This window comes from Coregonus clupeaformis, chromosome 13 (genome assembly GCF_020615455.1).
Source record: "Coregonus clupeaformis isolate EN_2021a chromosome 13, ASM2061545v1, whole genome shotgun sequence".
Classification (NCBI taxonomy): Eukaryota; Metazoa; Chordata; class Actinopteri; order Salmoniformes; family Salmonidae; genus Coregonus; species Coregonus clupeaformis.
The window spans coordinates 4,818,036-4,830,167 of NC_059204.1; the positions used below are offsets into that span (position 1 = coordinate 4,818,036).

A 12,132-nucleotide genomic window follows, 5' to 3' on the forward strand; every position below is an offset into this window, starting at 1 on the left:
GCTGCCACTGCTACTGCTGCTGCTGCTACTACTACTGCTGCTGCTGCCACTGCTGCTGCTGCTGCTGCTGCGCTACCACTGCTGCTGCTACAACACTGCTGCTGCCCGCTACTACTGCTGCTGCTGCTACTACTACTGCTGCTGCTGCTGCTACTGCTGCTGCTGCTGCCACTACTGCTGCTGCTGCTACTACACTGCTGCTGCTGCTGCTACTGCAGCACTGCTGCTGCTGCTGCCACTGCTGCTGCTGCTGCTGCTGCTACTACTGCTGCTGCTACTGCTGCTGCTGCTACTGCTGCCCACTGCCACTGCTGCTGCCTGCTGCTGCTGCTACGCTGCTACTACTACTACTACTACTACTACTACTACTACTACTACTACTACTACTACTACTACTACTACTACTACTACTACTACTACTACTACTACTACTACTACCATAAAAAAAATATTTTTAAGACTGCTGAAGCAAGCACCATTTTTCTTTAGAATATATAATTTTTCTACTTTCATTCATGGTTTATTTGGACAGAGACGTATAAACACCTTTCCAATACGTTGCACCATAGTGTGTATAGCTCACGCTCATTTTCTACACCCGTCCCTAGATTATCTTTTCTCCTCACGTTTACACTTCACATATCCTTTTCAAACTACTGAGGCGGGCTGTATTAGTCTGGCATGGTCAGCAAATGTTGTGCTGTTTAGGTTCATGGTTGGTAGAGGGGAAGAGACAGATAAACTGGAGCGTAAGCTAAACACACACACACACAAACACACCCTCACTTCCTGTGTAAAACTATAGAACTATGAAGAAGGAGAAGATAGTAGGCAAAATATGGAAACCAATATTGTATTTTTTGTGAAGGAGAGTATTTTGGTTTTTATTGATAGATACAGGGTAGAAGTAGACTGAAATGGGGACATAGAGGAGAGGGACACAACATAGAAAATGGCACAATCGTGGATTGAACCCCTGCCTCCAGGGGCAATGTGTAGTCTGGGGACAGCAGCACTACCACTAGACCAGCCCCCGGCACCAATATAGTGTATGCAAGTACCCCTAGTCCCATATTGACCACCTCTGTAGTCCCCAATGGGAGCTGCCTTTTTTACCATATCATTTTCTGAACAGCATCACTCACTCAGAAGAGCAAAGACATCTGGTTTGCCAAGAACACTGTCTGTAGTGTGTGTGCGTGTGTGTGTGGAGATGTCTTTGCAAGCTAAAAAAAAGCTGGTGCCTAGGGCCAGACAAAGTGTTAGGAAGTGTCAAAGTCAATTATCCATCCCTCCCTCTCTTCTCCCTCTCTCCTCCTTCCCAAACCCCTCTCCTCTCTTTCCGCCCAGAGTGCCGCTCATTCCAGAGTCCCGGAGCAGCTAGAAATGAGAAGTGCGGTGCGGCACGGCACACCATCCATTAGACACGACAGTAGCGGTTCCACTCGCAATCCTTCCTTCGTCGTCATCTCGCCGCCACATGCTCCGGCGCCGACCGACAGGCGCTAGGCATGCAGCGTTTATTACCGTGGTAACTGGGTCACACAGATTGTCTGTTTGGGTCTATGCGGCGATGTCAGCCTGTCATTTTACAGCGTTTTGATGGCCGTCATGGGGTCGCTTAGCGACTCGGCATAGAGGCATGGAGAAATGAAAGGTGGAAGGAAGAAGGAAGATAGTTATTTCCACCTCCATCTCTCTATGACACAGGATATTCCTATTTCTTTCTCTCACTTTTTATGATGGTTGTTTGTATGTGAGGACTTGGTGGACTGTGTATTCTTTAGGTTAGGTTTGACTTTGTGTTCCCTCCCGTGTGTTGGTAAGGGCACAGATGACAGACAGGTAGGAGTCAAATTGAGGTGGTTTAATAACGCTGAAGATGCACAGGCACAGAACAGCACCACACAGTGTATGTCATATGGATGGGCTAAGGCACTTACATGCTGACCAGACCGCACGCATGTTGATTTTATTCTATTTTGGCGCCTGGCTAAGCAGACGCTCGTTGACGTGTGCGAGCAGTGTGAGTGCAATGATTGAATAACATGTATGTGTACATTTATTTTGCAACGCTTGCGCATGCGACACGTGCGGTGTGGTCAGCATGTTAGTGGTCTGGCAACTTGCCTCATCCAAAGAAGGTGTGTGTGTGTGTGGTCTGCAAGTAAAGAGAGAAATAAAGATACAATAGTGAATGACAGAATACAATCTCCAATTCACATCTCTTATAAACAAATAATAATAATAATAATATGCCATTTAGCAGACGCTTTTATCCAAAGCGACTTACAGTCATGCGTGCATACATTTTTTTGTGTATGGGTGGTCCCGGGGATCGAACCCACTACCTTGGCGTTACAAGCGCCGTGCTCTACCAGCTGAGCTACAGAGGACCACATAAACAATATGTATGGCTATAACATGACTATGATGACTTAATGCTATACAGGACCATACAGTGCAATACAACGTGACTGTGACTGTACTACTTTGAGATCAAAGGGGTGCCGCCGCACGTGTACTACAAAGCATAGCAACATCATCTTCAGTACAGGGCTACAATTGCACAATGAACTTGAATACCTCTAAACAGTGAAATACGATGTAATACCCATATAATGATGTACCATACATGTATACAATTACAGGGCAAATAAATAACGCACTGGGGGACATAATCCTATACAAATACAGGGTTAAATGTCCGAAATGATATGACAACCAAAACAGAGCCAGCCAGCTCACAATAGCTAGCTCGCAGTAGAAACTACTACTATGACATTATCGTTGCGGAGTGCATCTTCAGACATAAACAGCTGAAAGATATGAAATATGTACCTCCTATCAACAAGGACGCACACTGGCCTTGGCTAACACAATGAAAGCTAACTGGTGGGAAAACACAAGGATGGCTGGAACTTCCTCTCACTTGACTTCTCTCGAGCTGATCAACTTCTCTGAGCTCGAGGTCGCCCAGCATGCTCTGCTCCACTTCCCCGGTGGGCGGAGCTACAGCTGAGATATGATGAACTAACATTACTGATATGATTAATTACAAATGCTGTGCAGGCTTTTGTAGATTGTTTTTATTTGATGGTTTTGATGCTTTTTTGTGTTTCTCGTTCTCCGGGATCAATTTCAGTTGAGGTATTTCAGTATTGAGGTATTTTAGTTGCGTTATTTCAGTATTGAGGTACTTCAGGCAAGATGCTACAGCTCAGCCTTTACACCATAGCACCCACCAAGCTCATCATTAAGCTCGGGGCCCTGGGTTTGAACCCCGCCCTGTGCAACTGTGTCCTGGACTTCCTTACGGGCCGCCCCCAGGTGGTGAAGGTAGGCAACAACACCTCCACTTCTCTGATCCTCAACACAGGCCACCCACAAGGGTGCATGCTCAGTCCCCTCCTGTACTTCCTGTTTACCCATGACTGCATGGCCAAGCACGCCTCCAACTCAATCATCAAGTTTGCAGAGGACACAACAGTGGTAGGCCTAATTACCAACAATGACGAGACAGCCTAGGTGAGGGCCCTGGCGGAGTGGTGCCAGGAAAATAACCACTCCCTCAACGTCAACAAAATGAAGGAGCTGATCGTAGACTTCAGGAGACAGCAGAGGGAGCACGCCCCCATCCACATCGACAGGGCTGCAGTGGAGAAGGTTCCCACGGTGTACACTTCACTGTTAATCTGAAATGGTCCACCCACATAGACAGTGTGGTGAAGAAGGTGCAACAGCGCCTCTTCAACCTCAGGAGGCTGAATAAATTCTGCTTGGCCCCTAAGAACCTCACAAACTTTTACAGATGCACCATTGAGAGCATTCTGTTGGACTGTATCACCGCCTGGTATGGCAACTGCACCGTCCGCAACCGCAGGGCTCTCCAGAGGGTGGTGCGGTCAGCCCAACGCATTACCGGGAGCACCCTGCCTGCCCTTCAGGACATCTACAGCACCCGGTGTCACAGGAAGGCCAAGAAGATCATCAAGGACCTCAGCCGGTCGAGCCACAGCCTGTTCACCACACTATAATCCAGAAGACGAGGTCAGAACAGTTGTATCAAAGCTGGGACCGAGAGACTGAAAAACAGCTTCTATCTCAAGGCCATCAGACTGTTAAATAGCCATCACTAGCCAGGCTACACAGAGTACCCTGCTTGAACATAGTCACGGTCACTAGCCGGCTACCAGCCTGTTACTCATCCCTGCACCTTAGAGGCTGCTGCCCTATGTACATAGACATGGAACACTGGTCACTTTAATAATGGAACACTGGTCACTTTAATAATGTTTACATACTGTTTTACCCATTTCATATGTATATACTGTATTCTAGTCAACTCCATCCTATTCACCTATTGCTGTACATACAGTTGAAGTCGGAAGTTTACATACACTTAGGTTGGAGTCATTAAAACTCGTTTTTCAACCACTCCACAAATTTCTTGTTAACAAACTATAGTTTTGGCAAGTCTGTTAGGACATCTACTTTGTGCATGACACAAGTAAATCTTCCAACAATTGTTTACAGAATGATTATTTCACTTATAATTCACTGTATCACAATTCCAGTGGGTCAGAAGTTTACATACACTAAGTTGACTGAGCCTTTAAACAGCTTGGAAAATTCCAGAAAATGATGTCATGGCTTTAGAAGCCATTTGAGTCATTTGGAGGTGTAACTGTGGATGTATTTCAAGGCCTACCTTCAAACGCAGTGCCTCTTTGCTTGACATCATGGGAAAATCAAAAGAAATCAGCCAAGACCTCAGAAAAAAAATTGTAGACCTCCACAAGTCTGGTTCATCCTTGAGAGCAATTTCCAAAAACCTGAAGGTACCGCGTTCATCTGTACAAACAATATTACGCAAGTATAAACACCATGGGACCACACAGCCATCATACCGCTCAGGAAGGAGACTCATTCTGTCTCCTAGAGATGAACGTACTTTGGTGCGAAAAGTGCAAATCAATCCCAGAACAACAGCAAAGGACCTTGTGAAGATGCTGGAGGAAACAGGTACAAAAGTATCTATATCCACAGTAAAACAAGTCCTATATCCTTGCCGCTCAGCAAGGAAGAAGCCACTGCTCCAAAACCGCCATAAAAAAGCCAGACTACAGTTTGCAACTGCATATGGGGAAAATATCGTACTTTTGTGGCAGCATCATGCTGTGGTGGTGCTTTGGGACGGGTGCACTTCACAAAATAGATGGCATCATGAGGAAGGAAAATTATGTGGATATATTGAAGCAACATCTCAAGACATCAGTCAGGAAGTTAAAGCTTGGTCGCAAATGGGTCTTCCAAATGGACAATGACCCCAAGCATACTTCCAAAGTTGTGGCAAAATGGCTCAAGGACAACAAAGTCAAGGTATTGGAGTGGCCATCACAAAGGCCTGACCTCAAGCCTATAGAAAATGTGTGGGCAGAACTGAAAAAGCGTGTGCGAGCAAGGAGGCCTACAAACCTGACTCAGTTACACCAGCTCTGTCAGGAGGAATGGGCCAAAATTCACCCAACTTATTGTGGAAAGCTTGTAGAAGGCTACCCGAAACGTTTGACCCAAGTTAAACAATTTAAAGGCAATGCTACCAAATACTAATTTAGTGTATGTAAACTTCTGACCCACTGGAAATGTGATGAAAAAAATTAAAGCTGAAATAAATCATTATCTTTACTATTATTCTGACATTTCACATTCTTAAAATGAAGTGGTGATCCTAACTGACCTAAAACAGGGAATTTTTACTATGATTAAATGTCAGGAATTGTGAAAAACTGAGTTTAAATGTATTTGGCTAAGATGTAAACCTCCGACTTCAACTGTATACTATTCTATCCTACGTATTCTTCAGATATACTTATTATATGTTTATTATAGCAAGTACAGTCTGCATGTGTAGACACTTATTGCGTCATGATTGCAAGGTGTCCCGATATCTTTTCCAACTGTTCCGTTATCTGGTTTTAATGTCCATTCTACAGTCCCTTCTAACCAATCAGAAACGGGTATTCAACAATGCTGTGGTATAAATATATTTAATTATATATTTATATACAGTACCGGTCAAAGGTTTGGACACACCTACTCATTCCAGGGTTTTTCTTAATTTTTTACTATTATCTACATTGTAGAATAATAGTGAAGACATCAAAACTATGAAATAACACATATGGAATTGTGTAGTAACCAAAAAAGTGTTAAACAAATCAAAATTCTTTAAAGTAGCCACTCTTTGCCTTTGCATACTCTTGGCATTCTCTCAACCAGCTTCATGAGGTAGTCACCTGGAATGCATTTCAGTTAACAGGTGTACCTTGTTAAAAGTTAAATTTGTGGAATTTCTTTCCTTCTTAATGCGTTTGAGGCAATCAGTTGTGTTGTGACAAGGTAGGGGTTATATACAGAAGATAGCCCTATTTGGTAAAATACCAAGTCCATATTATGGCAAGAACAGCTCAAAAAAGCAAAGAGTAATGACAGTCCATCATTACTTTAAGACATGATGGTCAGTCAATCCGGAAAATGTCAAGAACTTTGTAAGTTTCTTCAAGTGCAGTCACAAAAACCATCAAGCGCTATGATGAAATTGGCTCTCATGAGGACCGCCACAGGAAAGGAAGACCCAGAGTTACCTCTGCTGCCGAGGATAAGTTCATTCTGCAGCAATACGCCATCCCATCTGGTTTGCTCTTAGTGGGACTATAATTTGTTTTTCTACAGGAAAATCACCCAACACACCTCCAGGCTGTGTAAGGGCAATTTGACCAAGAAGGAGAGTGATGGAGTGCTGCATCAGATGACCTGGCCTCCACAATCACCCAACCTCAACCCAATTGAGATGGTTTGGGATGAGTTGGACCTCAGAGTGAAGGAAAAGCAGCCAACAAGTGCTCAGCATATGTGGGAACTCCTTCAATACTGTTGGAAAAACATTCCAGGTTAAGCTGAAGAGAATGCCAAGAGTGTGCAAAGCTGTCATCAAGGCAAAGGGTGGCTACTTTGAAGAATCTCAAATCTAAAATATATTTTGATTTGTTTAACACTTTTTTTGGTTACTACATGATTCCATATGTGTTATTTCATAGTTTTGATGTCTTCACTATTATTCTACAATGTAGCAATAGTAAAAATAAAGAAAAACCATTGAGTGAGTGTGTGTCCAAGCCTTTGACTGGTACTGTATATATAAATATATATTTCTTAATTCCATTCTTTTACTTTTAGATTTGTGTGTATTGTTAGATATTACTGCACTGTTGGGCCTAGGAACACAAGCATTTCGTTACATCAGCAAAAACATCTGCAAAATATGTGTATGTGTATGCGACCAATCAAATTTGACTTTATTTGAATTGTCTGAAATAGGCCTTCCTCAGTATTGAAATAGCTATCAGTATTGAGGAAGGCCTATTTCAGGCAATTGCAGTCATAATTTCACTTGAGGTATTGATGTTTTAATGTGTAACAGACAGAAGAGGTGGGTTCTAACAGTGTGTTAGATATTAGAGTACATACCACGTTTAGTGCTTCGCTTGTTTAAACATGGGTATGTTTACGGCTACAAGTCAAGACAGAGCATGCAGGCATAAATAGGAGGCCTTATAATAATAATAATATGCCATTTAGCAGACGCTTTTATCCAAAGCGACTTACAGTCATGTGTGCATACATTTTTGTGTATGGGTGGTCCCGGGGATCGAACCCACTACCTTGGCGTTACAAGCGCCGTGCTCTACCAGCTGAGCTACAGAGGACCATGCTCCCACCTATCTCCTTTTTCTCTCTCTCTTCCTCTCTCTCTCTCAATTCAATTCAATTTCAATTTAAGGGCTTTATTGGCATGGGAAACGTATGTTAACATTGCCAAAGCAAGTGAAGTAAACAAAAGTGAAATAAACAATAAATATTAACAGTAAACATTACTCAGAAGTTTCAAAAGAATAAAGACATTTCAAATGTCATTATGTGTATATATACAGTGTTGTAACAATGTGCAAATAGTTAAAGTACAAATGGGAAAATAAATAAACAAATATGGGTTGTATTTACAATGGTGTTTGTTCTTCACTGGTTGCCCTTTTCTTGTGGCAACAGGTCACAAATCTTGCAGCTGTGATGGCACACTGTGGTTTTTCACCCGGTAGATAAGGGAGTTTATCAAAATTGGGTTTGTTTTCGAATTCTTTGTGGATCGCTGTAATCTGAGGGAAATATGTGTCTCTAATATGGTCATACATTTGGCAGGAGGTTAGGAAGTGCTCAGTTTCCACCTCATTTTGTGGGCAGTGTGCACATAGCCTGTCTTCTCTTGAGAGCCAGGTCTGCCTACGGCGGCCTTTCTCAATAGCAAGGCTATGCTCACTGAGTCTGTACATAGTCAAAACTCTCTCTCTCTAGCTTTATAGCTCTCCCTCTCTCTCTCTCTAGCTCTGTGCCTTTCCCTCTCTCTCTAGCTCTGTGCCTTTCCCTCTCTCTCTAGCTCTGTGCCTCTCTCTCTCTCTAGCTCTGTGCCCCTCCCCCTCTGTCTAGCTCTGTGCCCCTCCCTCTCTCTCTAGCTCTGTGCCTCTCCCTCTCTCTCTAGCTCTGTGCCTCTCCCTCTCTCTCTAGCTCTGTGCCTCTCCCTCTCTCTCTAGCTCTGTGCCTCTCCCTCTCTCTCTAGCTCTGTGCCTCTCCCTCTCTCTCTAGCTCTGTTCCTCTCCCTCTCTCTCTAGCTCTGTGCCTCTCCCTCTCTCTCTAGCTCTGTGCCTCACCCCCTCTCTCTAGCTCTGTGCCTCGCCTCCTCTCTCTAGCTCTGTGCCTCTCCCTCTCTCTCTAGCTCTGTGCCTCTCCCTCTCTCTCTAGCTCTGTGCCTCTCCCTCTCTCTGTAGCTCTGTGCCTCTCCCTCTCTCTCTAGCTCTGTGCCTCTCCTCCTCTCTCTAGCTCTGTGCCTCTCCCTGTCTCTCTAGCTCTGTGCCTCTCCCTCTCTCTCTAGCTCTGTGCCTCTCTCTCTCTCTAGCTCTGTGCCTCTCTCTCTAGCTCTGTGCCTCTCCCTCTCTCTCTAGCCCTGTGCCTCTCCCTCTCTCTCTAGCCCTGTGCCTCTCCCTCTCTCTCTAGCTCTGTGCCTCTCCCTCTCTCTCTCTAGCTCTGTGCCTCTCTCTCTCTCTCTAGCTCTGTGCCTCTCTCTCTCTCTCTAGCTCTGTGCCTCTCTCTCTAGCTCTGTGCCTCTCCCTCTCTCTCTCTAGCCCTGTGCCTCTCCCTCTCTCTCTAGCTCTGTGCCTCTCCCTCTCTCTCTAGCCCTGTGCCTCTCTCTCTCTCTAGCTCTGTGCCTCTCTCTCTCTCTCTAGCTCTGTGCCTCTCTCTCTAGCTCTGTGCCTCTCCCTCTCTCTCTAGCCCTGTGCCTCTCCCTCTCTCTCTAGCTCTGTGCCTCTCCCTCTCTCTCTAGCCCTGTGCCTCTCTCTCTCTCTAGCCCTGTGCCTCCCTCTCTCTCTAGCCCTGTGCCTCTCTCTCTCTCTAGCCCTGTGCCTCTCCCTCTCTCTCTAGCTCTGTGCCTCTCCCTCTCTCTCTAGCCCTGTGCCTCTCCCTCTCTCTCTAGCTCTGTGCCTCTCCCTCTCTCTCTAGCTCTGTGCCTCTCCCTCTCTCTCTAGCTCTGTGCCTCTCTCTCTCTCTAGCTCTGTGCCTCTCCCTCTCTCTCTAGCCCTGTGCCTCTCTCTCTCTCTCTAGCTCTGTGCCTCTCCCTCTCTCTCTAGCTCTGTGCCTCTCCCTCTCTCTCTAGCTCTGTGTCTTTTACTTTCTCCTGCCGTCCCGCTCAGCCTTCTCTCCTTTCTCCATCCACTCCCTGGCCTCCAGATTAGTTGTGGTTATTTATTACATGTCTGACAAGCAATAACATTTCAGAGCCCATTGACTTTTTCCACATTTTGTTACGTTACAGCCTTATTCTAAAATTGATTAAATTATTTGTTTTTCTCATCAATCTACACAAAATACCCCATAATGACAAAGTGAAAACAGTTTTTCAATTTTTTTGCTGAAATACCTTATTTACATACGTATTCAGACCCTTTGCTATGAGACTCCAAATTGAGCTCAGGTGCATCCTGTTTCCATTTATCATCCTTGATGTTTCTACAACTTGATTGGAGTCCACCTGTGGTAAATTCAATTGATTGGACATGATTTGGAAAGGCACACACCTGTCTATATAAGGTCCCACAGTTGACAGTGCATGTCAAAACAAAAACCGTAGAGCTCCGAGACAGGATTGTGTAGAGGCACAGATCTGGGGGAGGGTACCAAAAAATGTCTGCAGCATTGAAGGTTCACAAGAACACAGTGGCCTCCATCATTCTTAAATGGAAGAAGTTTGGAACCATCAAGACTCTTCCTAGAGCTGGCCGCCCGGCCAAACTGAGAAATCGGGGGAGAAGGGCCTTGGTTAGGGAGGTGACCAAGAACCTGATGGTCACTCAGAGAACTCCAGAGTTCCTCTGTGGAGATGGGAGAACCTTCCAGAAGGACAACCATCTATGCAGCACTCGTTCAATTAGGCCTTTATGGTAGAGTGGCACATGACAGCCCACTTGGAGTTTGCCAAAAGGCACCTAAAGGACTCTCAGAACATGAGAAACAAGATTCTCTGGTCTGATGAAACCAAGATTGAACTATTTGGTCTGAATGCCAAGCGTCACATCTGGAGGAAACCTGGCACCATCCCTACAGTGAAGCATGGTGGTGGCAGCATCATGCTGTGGGGATGTTTTTCAGTGGCAGGGACTGGGAGACTAGAAGGATGAATCTGAGCAAAGTACAGAGAGATCCTTGATGAAAACCTGCTCCAGAGCACTCAGGACCTCAGACTGGGGCAAAGGTTCACCTTCCAACAGGACAATGACCCTAAGCACACAGCCAAGACAACGCAGGAGTGGCTTCGGGACAAGTCTCTGAATGTCCTTGACTGGCCCAGCCAGAGCCCGGACGTCTTCCTTTCAAACATCTCTGGAGAGACCCGAAAATAGCTGTGCAGCGATGCTCCCCATCCAACCTGACAGAGCTTGAGAGGATTTGCAGAGAAGAATGGGAGAAACTCCCCAAATACAGGTGTGCCAAGCTTGTAGCGTCATACCCAAGAAGACTCAAGGCTGTAATCACTGCCAAAGGTGCTTCAACTAAGTACTGAGTAAAGGGTCTAAATACTTATGTAAATGTAATATTTCTGTTTTTTATTTCTAAAAACCTGCTTTTGCGTTGTCATTATGGGGTATAGATTGATGGGGGGGGGACTATTTAATAAATTTTAGGATAAGGCTGTAACGTAACATAATGTGGAAAAAATCAAGGGGTCTGAATACTTTCGAATGCACTGTATCTGTTTATCTGGGTTCACTTCGCTGTCCTCCCAAGCCAAACCCATCTGGGCTAAATGAGCTCCCCGATCGGTGTGGCAGTTTGATTGGTCTTGTCTGACCGTCAGTTGTATCGACTAGCCTGGTGCTAGGACTCTGGCGGCTGGGCGGCGACTGATTTGGTCACAGATGTAGGCCTACTATGAATTTTTGTGGCAGCTCTTCTGTATAAGGTAAATTATTTGGTTGGCTAGCGTTAGCCAGCGTTATCCATGACACCATTATTTATTACCCTGTAGGGAGACAGACGGATCAATAGGCTATTTATTTTACAGCCTAGCCAATCCACCAACAGATATTGGGAGTGAATATTGGAAGTGAACAGTCTCTTCTGTGAAAAGGTTGTGTGTGTGTGTGTGGCTTTGTAAAATGGCCCTGTGCTGTGTGTTAGGCTTTAGACAGATGGGGAAATGGCAGAGCGAGAGGTGGGGTGGACGGAGAGATCAATATGTATGTAGACTGAGAAATGTGATTTGAAATATTCATTCTGCTCACGTAATCTGATTGCACATGCACTCACATGCATGCAAGCAAGCACGGACACACAAACACACACACACTAATTGCACATTGACACTTCCATAGTGGCCTTTGAGTAATAGGAGCGGTGCTGAGGCGCAGGTCAGAGGGATAGTGAAGAGGTCTCCAGGGGACTCTGCAGTGGCAGTGCAGTGGTGGGCTTCTCCTCTCCGCTGATGAAAAGTTGGCTTTTGCAGCAACCTGCTTTCGTCTGCAT

General features: G+C 45.2%; 1 protein-coding gene across 1 annotated transcript in view; it reads left to right on the plus strand.

Moving 5' to 3' along the window:
- The window catches only part of capn5b (calpain 5b), a 69,728-nt gene that overhangs the window by 19,157 nt on the left and 38,439 nt on the right, over positions 1 to 12,132 (plus strand). The gene's annotated exons all lie outside the window — the stretch shown is intronic.